The following is a 16,351-nucleotide window of genomic DNA, read 5'->3' as shown; positions in this document are numbered from 1 at the left end:
CTTTTTTGCTCCCTTTTCGTATTTGTCGTGTTGACATTGTGGGAGAATAGTGTTTCTCCTCTTTTCTGGGTTCAAGTAAGGGACTTCACAAGGAGTAAGTTTCTTCTCTTCGTCGCCTTATGCACGGTTTGGGGTTGGTTGGTCCGTGAGGATCACCATTGTTGTCTTGAATCCTTGGTGAGGATTTGGTTGATTTTGGTCGACTTACTTCCATGTAGGGGGTGAAGTTTTTGACTTTGTTGTCTTTCGTTTCAGAGGCAGAGTCGTGGAGTTGTTCTTCTTGTGACTGGTTATTCATTTTCTTTCTTGTCTTCCATTGGGGAGTTTTGCTGTGGTTGTTGACGGGTTGTGGTGTTCAGAGTGAGTTGATTTGTGTGTGATCATTTTACGGGGACTTGTGTCCATTTGATTGAGGATTTGGTTGACTCATTGTGTGAGTTTGACGTTGTTTAAGGATGTCTTTAGAGACTTGTTTTGGTTTTGGAGACTTAGATGTGGTTGACTCTTAGAAGAAGTTTTGGAGGATCGCTGTTGGATATGGCTTGTTTATGGAGTTTTCTCGTCCTAGTTATGACTAGGCATGGTCTTGAGGAATCGTAGTTCTAGTGATCGTTTATGGACTGAAATTGAGGAATTTTTTATTTAGCTTGGCGTAGCTAAGCACGATTTCGGGAGATTAGCTTCATGATTTTAGTTGTCAAGATTTTGATGTGTGTGCCATGTGGTAGACTTGTTTTTCAAGGATTTAGTTGTCCGTGATAGGGATTTTGATCCGATATTTGATTACAATGAGTAGTCTAGTAGTTGATCTATTTCAGGATGATATCTGGGATTTTGGAGACGCAGTTTTGCTTTTCAGGCTTGGGATTCATGACTAAGGTCGTTGATAAGGGTGTTTTGCAATGTGGGAGTGCGTTTCTGGCTCTACTTGCACTAAAGATTTAAGGCCTTAAGCGTAGCGATACCTATAGCATTGTTGTCAGAGTTTTGGGATTGGCCAGAATGGTTCGGCCGGACATCTTTGGACCATATCTCAACTCTCACAAAATGTTGGTCTCCGTAGTACTTTTGGTAATGATCATTTTCGACATTGATGTCATTTGTTTTGAGAGGTTTCATGGGTAGAACTAGTGGGGGCAGGTTATGAACTAGTGCCTTATACTGTCATGCTACCGTACAAGTTATGTTCTGTGGGCGGGTGCTAGTTGTCATCGACGCTACCTTACTGACGAGTAGGTGTGGGCAGGCACTAGGCATTGTCATTGCTGTGATACCCCTCGATTCTAGAGCGATGGGTGATCAAGTCTGAGCACAGATCCGAGGGATACCAAATAATTAATATGTAAACAAGCAAGAGTATAAAAGAATTAAAAATAAAATAATACACTGAAAAGAATTCTAAATATAAAAATCCTCCAAAATAATAGATTACTATAATTCAATCTTTCCAATCCGTATAACTCGGGAATCCATCTAGTGGACCCCTAATAATTCTAAATGAAAATAATTACAAAACCAAAATCCAAAACTAAAATATGAAAGGAAGTCCTACGTAGTCGAAAGAGTGAGTGACTGTATTTGCTTTATCACGATCAAGCTCTAAGCCCGATACTGACGAATACCTGAAAAATAAGAGTGGCTTAGGCTCATATGCAAGTTCCATCCTATTATAATCCATACATAAACTCGATACGCAGATACATCCTAGACAGCTTGGTAATAACAAAATAGTCCATATAGATATAGATACACACTATTGGATGCTCACTAGCCTATAGTGTAGTTCAACCTGCATAGAAGGTAACATGTAAATCACACTTTCCAGTGGCCATGTACACCTAGACCTATCAGGGAACATTAGCAATATCCAGTTACCCATCCTTTGCGATATACGCACCCTAACCATGATCCTGAGACTCAAGCTCATATCACAGTACCATAAGCATATATATAAATCCTTCCTAATACAGAAAAAATAAAACAAACATCCACTATATTGTTCAACTGTTTTAGTTGACAGGACATGCATCTATATAGGATTTAACTGTTTTAGTTAATCCATTCCGTATGTATAAATAGGTAGGACTTAGCGTTTTGAGCTAATTCGTTCTTAATATGCCACCGTCCCATACCGGTGCATATGATGCATATGATCCATAAGTGATGCACACTCATTAGAACATCAAATACATCCAGAGTCCAACATAATATAAATCAGAGATAGACAAGATTCGATTATGCATCCAGTACATGATTAAAAGCACGAAATTTTCATTTAAATTGCTAGAGTAATGATAACCAATTTAAACTATCCATTTCCATATAATTGACAGAACAGAAATTATAACAGTTTAGCAATTAACATCCATAGCATGATATAATGATTATCAGAATTATAAACTGAGCACATTATATTAGAATTCCCAACCAATACTTTCATACTAGTTCATTTGAATTACTAAAACAAAGACTAGTAATTAAATCCTCCTAAATCTTTGACGGCATGTAAATAAATATTTAAAACCTAAGACGTCCATTTAATCCTCAATTATAAATCCTATGTCTAATATAATGACACTTAGAACTCTAACCAGAGTACATTATATAAAACCCTAAGAGTATTCCCATACTAGTCCATTCAGTTTGCCAAAACAAAACTAGCAACTAAACCTCTTCAACTCCTGACGGCATGCAACTTAATAGTTAAAATTACATGATGTCCATAACCACAACCTAACCAACACTTTTGGGACTTAAATATGTTATATATATCTGTAATGCCCCGGTCATTTTCTTTCCTTTCCTTTTCTCAGATTTTCACTGATATTTTTTTTTCATTGATCTTTTCCTTTCTGAGTTCGGTTTCTTGTCACTTAGTGTCATCTTGAGTGCTCGGGGATGGTTTTCAAGACTCTTTTCCGTGGATATACGACTTCCTTTGAGGACTGAGTTATTTTCACATTTTCACTTTTGTGACACTATTCATCTTTCGTCTTTTTCTCGGTTGTCACTTTGTTGGCCTAACCTCACTTTTCATGTTCGGATTTGATTCCGGTTTTGCATGCATCCACGATATTTAAATTCCATGCTATATGTATTTTCACTTTTGTAGAAGAGCATGCTAAGTGTTTACTTTTCTTGTAAAGGGTATAGACGCATAACCTTTTTGTAATATTCTAAACTCTTGGGGTTTTTGAGTAATTACTGTAAAGTAATTATTTTTCGTCTTAGGGACCATTTGTTAATTTAAGTTGGAAGATATTTTCAAAAAGGACCTTTTTGTAATTTTTGAAAAGTGTGACAAGTGTCACACTCTCATTGGTCCACTTGTTGACATTTATGTGGGGACACTTTGATGCCTTGGATGATGACATGTGGAGGGTGGAGATTCACCCACTTGTTGGCCTAGGATTGGTGCACTTGTTGGCTTGGATGGTTGACAAGTGTAGGTTTGAGATTAAGCTTAAGATGGAGTCTTGGATTTGTGACAAGTGTAGGTACCAAATTTTGTCTTGCAATTATTTTTTTGGGCCACTTTGGAATTATGTTGTTAAGGAGGGTTTTTGTGCAATTGATCAAGACTTGTGTGTGTTGACCTTGGTGTAAGACCACATAGTGAGTGGAGGATTTCTATTTCCTCCACTCATATTCTTTCTCACTTAATTTCTATATCTTCCCTTTCTTGTAAAGAAAACCCTAGCCTTCATGGATGGAGCTTGAAATATTTGGCCTTGATCTTGATTTTTGATGGCCTTCCACTCACCTTAGACCATTAAGCTTGGAACACTTTTTGTTCCCCTCATCCTACTCTACATAACCCTTGAAGGGTTTGCCATTTTGTGTTGATTTGCCTTGGATTCTAGAGAGACTTTTCTCTAGTGAGGTAGGGGGTGTTATAATTTATTTTCCAAGTTATTTTTTTTGCTCTTGTATGAAATATAAGTTGTATACATGACTTTTGTTAATTTGAGAAATTAGAGATTCATCATAGCTTGCATATAACTCATTTTAGACTTGGTAAATGGCATGGCCATAAGTTGATATTTGATATATATTAATTTGGAACGATTTAGATAAGTTTTCAAATTTAGAGATTAAATGGATTTAATTTGATTTAAATTATAGTAAATTGTGTTTGGCTTGCATTCCATTTTAGACTTGATATATGGTATGACCATGACTTAGTGCTTGATATATATTAATTTCAGATCATTTGAACAACTTTTGAAATCTAGAGATTTAATTGATTTAAATTAATTAAATTCTATTTGATGATCTCTTGCTCATCTTGCACTTTTGATTTGATATATGTAAAGACCATGATATGTTGCTTAACATATATTAATTTGAGATTATTTAGAATAGATTTGAAATCTAGAGACTTTCCATGATTAGGTTGAAAATCTCCTAAAATGTGGCATTTTAATTACCTTGTGAGCATGCTACTAACTTGATGTAGAATTAGTACTTATGGCTCCTTAACATGGTAATTGGACTTAGCATGATATGGAATATCATTGACTTGAATGGCTTGTTTACATATATCTTGTGTAGGTATATAACTTGTTAGAATATTACAATTGTTTACCTTGGAAGCCAGTTACTAAATTGAAGCTTATTTAGTACTTGTTGTGACGACCCTAGATTTTTCAACCCAGTGTGTCCTGTGATGAACCAAAAGAATAACCCGATAACGGATCCGAAATGCGGAAACGAAGGAAACTAAGTGGCCACTAGAGATGTACGTCATCCCTAAAGCATCAAAATTACTCCCCATGGCATGATCAAATTGCATTATATGCTATTGTGTGATGATGTGATAATACACGCAAGTGTAAAATGGTATTTTAAAAGATACTACAATGGCCCATGGCCTTATTACAACTCATTTACAACATTTGACATGTCAGGCCTCCAAGTTAGAAAAATTACATTTCATAGACAAATCATGAACATGCTAACACTTGCATGTGAACAAGAATGCTTCTAAAGAAGCTCAACTCAGCAAATCACCCAAGCAATTGCAATCTCCAATCTTGTATCTTGTACCTGAAATATGCCCCAGTATCGTAGGGGTGAGTAACATGAAGCTACTCGTAGGAAATGAGCATGCATCGACCTAAAGTTTTATAAGTTGCATGATTTAATTATTGTGGTTCATTCCACCTAACGTCTATGTCAAGGTGAGACTCAGGGAGTATCCTAGCTACCTAAGATCATTTCTAGCATCAATCACCTCATTCATGCAATTTTAACAACATAGGGTCATGCTTACACAAAGCAACAACATAGGAGCATGCTTACACAAAGCAACAACATAGTGGTTCTCAAGGTTATCAACTTGAAGTCTAAAATGCAACATCAACTAAATATAACAATTTAGCATAATTAGAATATCTAATACCACACATCAAGACATAGATTCTCTAGGTTATCAACTAGCAATCTAAAAGTGTGAAATTAACTAAATATATCAATTTAGTATGGATGTACTTAACAACATCAAATCGCCAATTACCAAAACCACAAGTCACAATTAAACATTGGTTGTCAACTTGGAATTGAATGCGAAATCAAATAGTGGAAGACTTGGACATCACAGCTCAGATTTCCGCCGAGACAAGGCAAATTTGGAGTTACTAACCCCCAGGCAGCCTACCCAACGCGCGAACTTTATAGGGCTAATTTGGAGCTACTAACCCCCAAGCAGCCTACCCAACGCGCGAACTTTTGATTTAGAGGACTCTTGTCCCCGTACTAGAGCCAAACCCTAGCCATCACAGCTTAACAATGTCCTAAGCAACTCCAAAATAAATAAGTTAACAACTTATATACGTATTAAACAGTACATGAAACTACCTTCATGCACAAGTAGGTTGTAACCACACAACACATGCTCTAAATCCATAACTACTATAGGATGACAATGTCGAATCTTCAGAGCGTGATTCGTTAAGCGCTATAATAACATCACATGTCAAATCTTCAAAGCGCGATTCATTGCGCGCTATAACAATATAATCCAATATTGAAACATAACTCAAAAATCCATTATAAGTCAAAAGTCATGCTTTAAACATACTATCAATGTCAAATACATGAGTTAATCAATAATACAATAGAAACGGAATTTAATCAATAAACTAATTAAATTTCCTAGGTTTCAAATCTCAATCAAATGGCCTCCAATTAATACATGATAAACAATATGGCATGGTTATTACATACACCACATCAAAACTCGATTAAGCCATAAGAACAATAAAGTGGAATTTAATTAAATCATGATAATCAAATTCCTAACTTCTAAAACAATATCAAATGGTTCCAAATTAACATATGCTAGAACATAAGTCATAGTTATCACAAATATCAAGTTAAACACTTAATTAGGCCAATGGAACCCTTAATTAGATTTTAATTAATCATTTTAATTAAAATCTCTAGATTTTCATATTTGTCCAAATGCTCTCAAATTAAAGTATGTTAACAAATATGCTAAGACTTAATTTAAAAGCATACTACAAGTTCATTTCATGAAAAGTATGGCCATGGAATTTAATCTTCCACCATAGATAAATATTAAATAAAAAGTGCAATTCTTATTCAATTAATCCCAATTTAATATATGTTAACAAACATATTAAAACATGATTTTCTAGCATGCCACAATTCTATTCTAAGTTATACACATCCTTGTGAATTAAATTTCATACAAAGAAATAATTAATACTAATTTTCTAAAATTGATAAAAGGCATGCAATTAAGTTGTATAATCATGCTAAACACTCAATACAACACACACAAAATCCTAGAACATCCCCTACCTCAATTGGAATGATAATCCCAATTACCACCGAAGTGAAATCGCCCCAAATTTTTGGCCTGCAAGACAGATATTTCAGCTTGTTACCTTCAACTTGGGAAATTCATAAAAAATTCAATTCTAATCCAAATTGAATGAATCCAAAGCCCAGTGAAAGCTTAAACACTGTAATTTGATAATATCAATTTAGTTTAACAAAATATTTTCCCTATTGAAACAGTTTTGACCCACAACTTTGAAACAAATTTTGCCCAGAAAACACATTTTCGGCCTGTAGCTTCCAACTTTGAAAATTCATGAAAAATTCATTTGACATCCAAATTGGGCAAATCTAATTTATTTTGGAATTAAACATATGAGAGTGTAAAATTGGAAATTTAAGCCATGATCCCCATGTCAAAAGGTTAGTGAAATAAATCATCTAAAAATATGTTTTCCAGCTGCAATAAAAACATGGACAGCAGATAGTCTCGGATATTTTAAAAAATTTAGAAATGCTCTAAAATCGTAAAAAAATTCTGAGTAGTGTAAAATCCACGGGGAAAGTTTCAATAAAAATTTCAAGGTAATTGAAGCACCACAGCTCCATATAAAAATTCATTTCCGGACCAGATAAGAAAAGATTTAAATTTCCAGCAACTAGCTTGCAACTTCAAAAATTCACAACTAATTCATTTTAAATCCAAATTACATGAAACCAAAACTAAATGGAAGCTAATTGATTACATTTTCATGTTATATATTTAATTTGACAAGATTTATTTCAAGTTAAAACAGTTTAAGGGCAGAATACAAGTCCTTCTCTTTTATGTAAGTAAAACACTCAATAATGACATAAAAATACTTCAAAATAATAGATCAATACCTCACTAGAGAATTGAATCTCTAGATACCAAAGCAAAACTAGGAGTTAAGCTAGATCCTTCAAGGGTTTTGAAGAGGAGGATGAGGGGAACAAAAAGTATTCCAAGCTTTATGGTCTAAAGTAAGTGGAAGAGCCTCAAAGATCAAGGTCAATGCCTAAAGCTTCAAGCTTCATCCATGAAGGCTAGGGTTTTGTGGTGAGGAAGAAAGAGATGAATTGTGAAAATGTGTGAGTGAAGGAAATAGAAATCCTCAACTCACTATGTGATCCTAGACCATGGTCAACACACACATCTATGGTTAATTGCACAAAAACCCTCCTTTAAACCCATAATCTCAAAGTGGCCCAAAGATATTTGCAAGACTAAATTGTAAACCTACACTTGTCACCAATCCATGGCTCCTTCCTAGGCTTAATCCCACACCTACACTTGTTAACCGTCCAAACCAACAAGTGCACCAATCCTAGGCCAACAAGTGGGTGAATCCTCACCCTCCAAATGTTATCATCCAATGCATCAAAGTATTTCCACACAAATGTCAACAAGTGGACCAATGAGAATGTGACACTTGTCACACTTTTTTAAAAATTACAAAAAAACCCTTTTTGAAAATACCTTCCAAATTTAATTATAAAATGGTCCCCAAGATGAAAAATAATTACTTTATTTAATTACACTAAAACCCCACAAGTTAAGAAGAATTACACTAAAGTATGCATTAATGCCCCTTTATGAAGGAAGTAAGCAATCAACATGCTTTTCTAGAAACGTAAAAATACCACTATGATGGAAATCAAATATCATGAAAGCATGCAAAACCGGAATCAAATCCGAGCACAAAAGGTGAGGTTGTGAAAGGAAAAAGGATAAACGAGAAAAAGACAAAATGTGAATAGTGTTCGAAAAAATAAAATATGGAAATGACACAATCCCCAAAAGAAGTTTTCAATCCAAGGAAAAGAGTCTCGGAAATCATTCCAGAGCACTCGAGACGACATCAAGTGATGAGAAACCGAACCCAAAAAGGAAAAGACAACGGAAAAAAAAATATCCGTTAAAATCTAAGAAAAAGAAAAGGAAGAAAAATGACCGGGTCATTACACTTGTGGCTTAGGATGGTAATATGGCCCAATTGTTGTAAAACTATTCTTTCTTAGTGTATAAATTGCATATTGAGGACATGACTTATCATATGTTACTTAGACTTGAATTCTTGGACACGAATTGTGTGGATTCAACCTTACTTGTGCATGAAATGTGGTAACTTGCATTTGATTTTGTAAAAGTGTTGAACTTGTTGATTTTGGAAAGCTTGTGAGGACATAAATTATGTGATGGCTAGGGTTTACCTCTAGTATGGAGACAAGAGTCTTCTAAGTCATAAGTGCGCACTAGGTAGTACCTTGTGGGTCGTAATTACCCGAAAATACTTGCTTGGTCTAGCGACCACATGTTTTAGTCTTTCCACTATTTGATTTCGCATTTAATTTCAAATTGTTAATCGTGGATTACTTGTACCTTGAGAATTAATACTTACTTGGATATTTGAATCGTATTCAGCATACTTGAACTTGTATACTTGCTCCACGAGTTTAAATTGCATTTAGTATACTTGTGCTATGTATACTTGTCATATGTGCAATCTTATTAGCTTAGTATACTTATGTCAGTATACTTGATTTACGAGATTTTCGTATAAAATGCATACTTGTGTAAATATGCTTAGACATTGCATGACTTGTTTTAATATGGTTTAGTATACTTGGAAATATATGCTTGTACGTTGTATAACATGTTTTAACATTGCTTAGTTTACTTGAGCATGTATACTTGTATGCCGTAGTTTATCTCAATTACATGAGTAGCTTTGGATGCTCCCTGAGTCTCACCTTGACATAGACGTTAAGTGGCATGACTATTTTGAACTATATCATGTTAGTCCTAAAAATCTCTAAAGAAATCAAGTCGATGCATGCTTATCCTCTACGAGTAAACTTGTTTACTCACCCCGAAGTTACTGGGGGGCTGTTTTAGGTATGAAGACTTGGTGCGTGATGTTCATCATTGCTTGGATAGTAGTTGACTTGAAGGCTTTAATTTTTGTAAAGGTTGGTTTGAAATGCCACTTGTAGCCTCAGTTGTCAAAATGTGTATATTTGATTCCATTTATGTAGTGTGTACATAAGTACACTCTTTACAATGTATTTGACATATATAAGATGTGGCCGGAGGCCAATGACATCATGAAATATTGTGGAATTATTGAAAAATGTTAAGTTATTGTCTCACCATGTTTGCATTGGGTGTGGGAATTCTATTTTGATTCTTCCTTAGGGTCTCATTAACCATGTATGAAGTGTGGCCAAGGGCCAAATAGTATTTTGAAACTATTTCATAATTTTGAATTCCGAGTTTTCATTCCAAGTTCCATTTTTGTCATTTTGGCCGTTGGGGGGGTCGGATTTTGCATCGGCGGTATTTTTAAGCCGTGGATTATTGTAGCGCGTCCAAATAGATAAGTTACGTCTGCGTGCTTGATCATTTCAGGGAAAAACCCTTTCGTTTGTGTTTTGAACCTCCTATGGATTCATTTCACCCTTTTGTTGAAAAATCTTGCTCAAGGGAATTTTAGGGATTTTCTTTTAGAAATAAATTCCGTTCCTGACTCTATCACATAGAAAATGTGATTTTAGGGAGAGTTTCTTCTTTGTGTTTTTCCGAAAAATGTCATCTTGACCTCGAAAACCGTATTGCAAACTCAATTTTCTGTAAAAACATTGTTCCTGCATTTTTTGAGGTTCCAGACCACCCCACTGCTCCATTTGGCGGGCCCCCGCAGCCATTTAGTGGGTGCCCATGGCTTTCTGCCGCATTTGGTGGGCTCCCACGGGTACTGTTCCTGCTCCAGATATTTTTTTTTGAACGAGCCATATCTCACTCGTTTTAACTCTGAATTGGTCCGTTCTTGAGTCTAAACTAACCGCGTTGAAATAAGCTTTCCAATGGTACCAATTAGAGCTTTAGATTCAATTTATAGCTTAAGTTATTCATGTTTTAGTGAAGTAGTGTCAGGATTTGGTTCGAACCGGGATATGGTTTTCCTTCCTTCGACTTCAGGACTTGATATCTTTTCCGTTCGGACTCCGAACCAGGTAATTCTTGAGTCTAACTTCATTAATTTTTCGTTTTTTTTTTCAATTGGTAGTACCTGTGACGACCCTAGATTTTTCAACCCAGTATGTCCTGTGATGAACCAAAAGAATGACTCGATAACGGATCTGAAATGCGGAAACAAAGGAAACTAAGTGGCCACTAGAGATGTACGTCATCCCTAAGGCATCAAAATGACTCCCCATGGCATGATCAAATTGCATTATATGCTATTGTGTGATGATGTGAACATATACGCAAGTGTAAAATGGTATTTTAAACATGCTACAATGGCCCATGGCCTTATTACAACTCATTTACAACATTTGACATGTCAGGCCTCCAAGTTAGAAAATTACATTTCATAGACAAATCATGAACATGCTAACACTTGCATGTGAATAAGAATGCTTCTAAAGAAGCTCAACTCAGCAAATCATCCAAGCAATTGCAATCTCCAATCTTGTATCCTGTACCTGAAATATGCCCCAGTATCGTAGGGGTGAGTAACATAAAGTTACTCGTAGGAAATGAGCATGCATCGACCTACGTTTTACAAGTTTGCATGATTTAATCATTGTGGTTCATTCCACCTAACGTCTATATCAATGTGAAACTCAGGGAGCATCCTAAGCTACCTAAGATCATTTCTAGCACAAATCATATCCTTTATGCAGTTTCAACAACACAAGAGCATGCTACACATAGCAACAAGATATACATGCTTACACAAGGCAACTAGATAGTAACATGCTTAGACAAAGCAACTAGATAGAAACATGCTTAAACAAAGCAAATAGATATAGATTCTCAAAGTTATCAATTTGAAATCTAAAATGCTAAATGACCTAAATATAGCAATTTAGTATAATTAGAATATCTAATACCACATATTAAGACATAGATTCTCTAGACTAACAACTAGAAATCTAAAAGTGTGAAATCAACTAAATATAACAATTTAGTATGGATGTACTTAACAACATCAAATCGCCAATAACCAAAATCACAAGTCACAATTAAACATTTATTGTCAACTTGGAATTGAATGCGAAAACAAATAGTGGAAGACTTGGACATCAAAGCTCGGATTTCCGCAGAGATAAGGCAAATTTGGAGCTACTAACCCCCAGGCAGCCTACCCACCGCACGAACTCCTTTGGGCTAATTTGGAGCTACTAACCCCCAAGTAGCCTACCCAACACGCGAACTTTTGACTTAGAGGACTCACGTCCCCTTACTAGGGCCAAACTCTAGTCATCTCACAAAACAATGTCCCAAGACTCCAAAATAATCCAAATAAGTTCACAACTTATACATGATTATACAATACACGAATTTAACTTCCATGCACACGTAGGTTGTAACCACACAACAAGTGCTCCAAATCCATAACTATTAAAGGATTATAAATGTCGAATCTTCAAGTGCGATTCGTTACACGCTATAACAATATAATCCAATGTTGAAAGACAAACTCATAATTTCATTATAAGTCCAAAATCATACTTTAAACATATTATCAATGTCAATTTCATGATTCAATCAATAACGCAAAAGAAACAAAAATTAATTACATAGCCTAATTAATTTCTCTAAGTTTCATATTTCAACCAAATGGTCCTTTATTTATACATGTTATACAACATAGCATGGTATACACATACATTCACTAAAACCTCAATTTGACCAATGGTACAATAAAGTAGAATTTAATTAATCAATTTAATTAAAATCTCTAGATTTTTTATACTTGTTCAAATGCACTCAAATTTAAATATGTTAAAGAATATACCAAGACTTAACTTAAAAGCATATTGCAACTCAATTTCATGCAAGGTACGGCCATGAATCTTAATCTTTCACAAAAGATAAATATTAAATAAAAAGTGCAACACTTATTCAATTAATCCCAATTTAATATAAGTTAACAAACATATTAAAACATGATTTTCTAGCATGCCTCAATTCCATTCTAAGTTATACACATCCTTGTGAATTAAATTTCATACAAAGAAATAATTAATTCTAATTTTCTAGAATTGATACAAGGCATGCAATTAAGTTTTATAATCATGCTAAACACTCAATACAACATACATAAAAGCATAGAACATCCCCTACCTCAATTGGAATGAAAATCCCAATTACCACCGAAGTGAAATCGCCTCAAATTTTTGGTCCGCAAGACAGATATTTCAGCTTTTTACCTTCAACTTGGGAAATTCATAAAAAATTCAGTTCTAATCCAAATTGAATGAATCCAAAGCCAAATGAAAGATTAAACACTGTAATTTGATAATATCAATTTAGTTTAACAAAATATTTTCCCAATTGAAACAGTTTTGACCCACAACTTTGAAACAAATTCTGCCCAGAAAACACATTTTCAGCCTGTAGCTTCCAACTTTGAAAATTCATGAAAAATTCATTTGACATCCAAATTGGGCAAACCTAATTTATTTTGGAAGTAAATATATGAGAGTGTAAAACTGAAAATTTATGCCATGATTCCATGTCAAAAGGTTAGTGAAATAAATCATCTAAAAATATGTTTTCCAGCTGTAATAAAAACATGGATAGTAGATAGTCTCAGATTTTTAAAAAAATTTAGAAATGCTCTAAAATTGTGAAAAAATTCTGAATAGTGTAAAATCCGTGGGGAAAGTTCTAGTAAAAATTTCAAGGTAATTAAAGTACCACAGCTCCATATAAAAATTCATTTCCGGACCAGATAAGAAAGGATTTAAATTTCCAGCAACTAGCTTGCAACTTAAAAAATTCATAACTAATTCATTTTAAATCCAAATTACATGAAACTAAAACTAAATAGAAGCTAATTGATTATATTTTCATGTTATATATTTAAATTGATAAGATTTATTTCAAGTTAAAACAGTTTAAGGGCAGAATACAAGTCCTTCTCTTCTATGCATGTAAAACACTCAATAATGACATAAAAATACTTCAAAATAATAGATCAATATCTCACTAGAGAATTGAATCTCTAGATACCAAAGTAAAACTAGGAGTTAGGCTAGATCCTTCAAGGGTTTTGAAGAGGAGGATGAGGGGAACAAAAAGTATTCCAAGCTTTATAGTCTAAAGTATGTGAAAGGGCCTCAAAGATCAAGGTCAATGCCTAAAGCTTTAAGCTTCATCTATGGAGGCTAGGGTTTTGTGGTGAGGAAGAAAGAGATGAAATGTGAAAATGTGTGAGTGGAGGAATTAGAAATCCTCCACTCACTATGTGATCCTACACCATGGTCAACACACACATCTATGGTCAATTGCACAAAAACCCTCATTTAAAACCATAATCCCAAAGTGGCCCAAAGATATTTGCAAGACTAAATTGTGAACCTACACTTGTCACCAATCCATGGCTCCTTCCTAGGCTTAATCCCACATTTACACTTGTCAACCATCCAAGCCGACAAGTGCACCAATCCTAAGCCAACAAGTGGGTGAATTCTCACCCTCCAAATGTCATCATCCAATGCATCAAAGTGTTTCCACACAAATGTCAACAAGTGGACCAATGAGAGTGTGACACTTGTCACACTTTTTTAAAAATTACAAAAAGGCCCTTTTTGAAAATATCTTCCAAATTTAATTGCAAAATTGTCCCCAAGATGAAAAATAATTACTTTATTTAATTACACTAAAACCCCACAAGTTAAGAAGAATTACACTAAAGTATGCATTAATGCCCCTTTATGAAGGAAGTAAGCAATCAACATACTTTTCTAGAAAATTAAAAATACCACTATCATGGAAATCAAATATCATGAATGCATGCAAAACCGGATTCAAATCTGAGCACAAAAAGTGAGGTTGTGAAAGGAAAAAGGATAAACGAGAAAAAGACAAAATGTGAATAGTGTTCGGAAAAATAAAATGTGGAAATGACACAATCCCCAAAGGAAGTTGTCAATCCAAGGAAAAGAGTCTTGAAAATTATTCCAGAGCACTCGAGACGACATCAAGTGATGAAAAACTGAACCCAAAAAGGAAAAGACAACGGAAAAAAAAATATCCATTAAAATCTAAGAAAAAGAAAAGGTAGAAAAATGACCGGGTCATTACAATTTTCAGTTTCAGATTTTTCTCCTAGCTTAAGATATCCTTGTTTTAGTGAGAGGGTTCATCTGGGATTTCTCTTCCCTTGGCCTTGGGACTTCATGTGAAGTTACCAAAGGATGTTTTAGGATGTTTTAGATCTAATTTGACTTATTGAAAGTTAAATTCCTTCCTCTTAGGGTAAAATGACCATTTTACCCCTGGCTCTTCTCTTGTAGGGTTTTGATGCCATTCTCTTCATTTTGTTTCCGTTGAGTTTTAAAACTCTTTGAGAGTCCATTGTTGTGCTCTAGGGATGACGTACGTCTCTAAGGACTTGTCTTTGTTTGCTTCCACACTGTATTCATTTGAATTCCGTGGCTTCATAGGGAGTCATCGTGGTGCCTAGGGATGGCGTACATCTCTTGAGGCCATTTTACTTCTTTTGCTTCCGCATCTTGAATCTGGTTTCGGTCATCACAGGACACACTGGGTTGAAAAATCCAGGGTCGTTACAAGTGGTATCAGAGTTCCTAGGTTTGAATACCTTGGACGACGGGTTTTGGGTGCATATCATGCTATGTTGCCATGCTCTATGTGCTTATATGCTTCATGATAACATGTTTTGGTTTGATAACATGTTTATATGCTTATGTGCTTATGTGGTATGTGTAGTATGCCATTTGTTTACGCATGATTTTATTCTAATGTAAAGAGCATGACATGTGATGTGTGCTAGATTAGAATTGTATATGCATAACTGTGTTGCATTTTTGGCATGACACGGGATTGGTCATTGAGGAACGAGTTAAGGTTGATGGTGATTGTAGTCACAGTTTCGTGGTAGTGTAGGTTGTTATTGACCTAGCATTGGTTTTGAGGTAGGTGGTGAGACACCTTTTGTTTAAGTTCTCGTAAGGTGAGTTATTTGGCGTTGCCGTAGTGCTGGTTTTATTGGTTTTGGGCCATGATGAAGTTATGGACCTCTTAGGATCCTTGGTTGTTTGGGATAATTCCTCTGGGATTGTGATTTTCGTGGGCGGGTACGTTTGTGGGTGGGTTTATGGCACTGTCATGCTACCGTACTGGCTAGCTACAAGTGCAGTTCAGATGGAATCAGTGTTGGTTTTGTTGTGATAGGTGTTGTCCTTTTGAACGATGATGATGATGTTTATTTTGGAGATCAGTCGTAGTGATTGATTTAGTTGTTGTTGGTATGGCTATAGTTGCCCTTTTCTTTAAGTTGCTTTTGGGATCAAGTCGATTGATTAATGTTTTGGGTAGTGAGAGCATTGCACTGTTAGTGTCACTTGTAGTGTCACTTCTAGATTCGGAGTTGGATTGTGAGAGTTTTACCATTGTGGTAAGGGCTCACGTTTGTTTTGAGATGGGTTATTGTCGCATTGGGTTTTTAGAGACAGTTTATGGCTAGGACTGGTCTTTCCT

Source organism: Cornus florida, unplaced genomic scaffold, assembly GCF_030987335.1.
Source record: "Cornus florida cultivar Cherokee Brave unplaced genomic scaffold, ASM3098733v1 CherokeeBrave_3.0.0_Hap2_Chr07, whole genome shotgun sequence".
NCBI classification, from domain to species: Eukaryota; Viridiplantae; Streptophyta; class Magnoliopsida; order Cornales; family Cornaceae; genus Cornus; species Cornus florida.
This window is presented reverse-complemented; position numbering follows the sequence as displayed.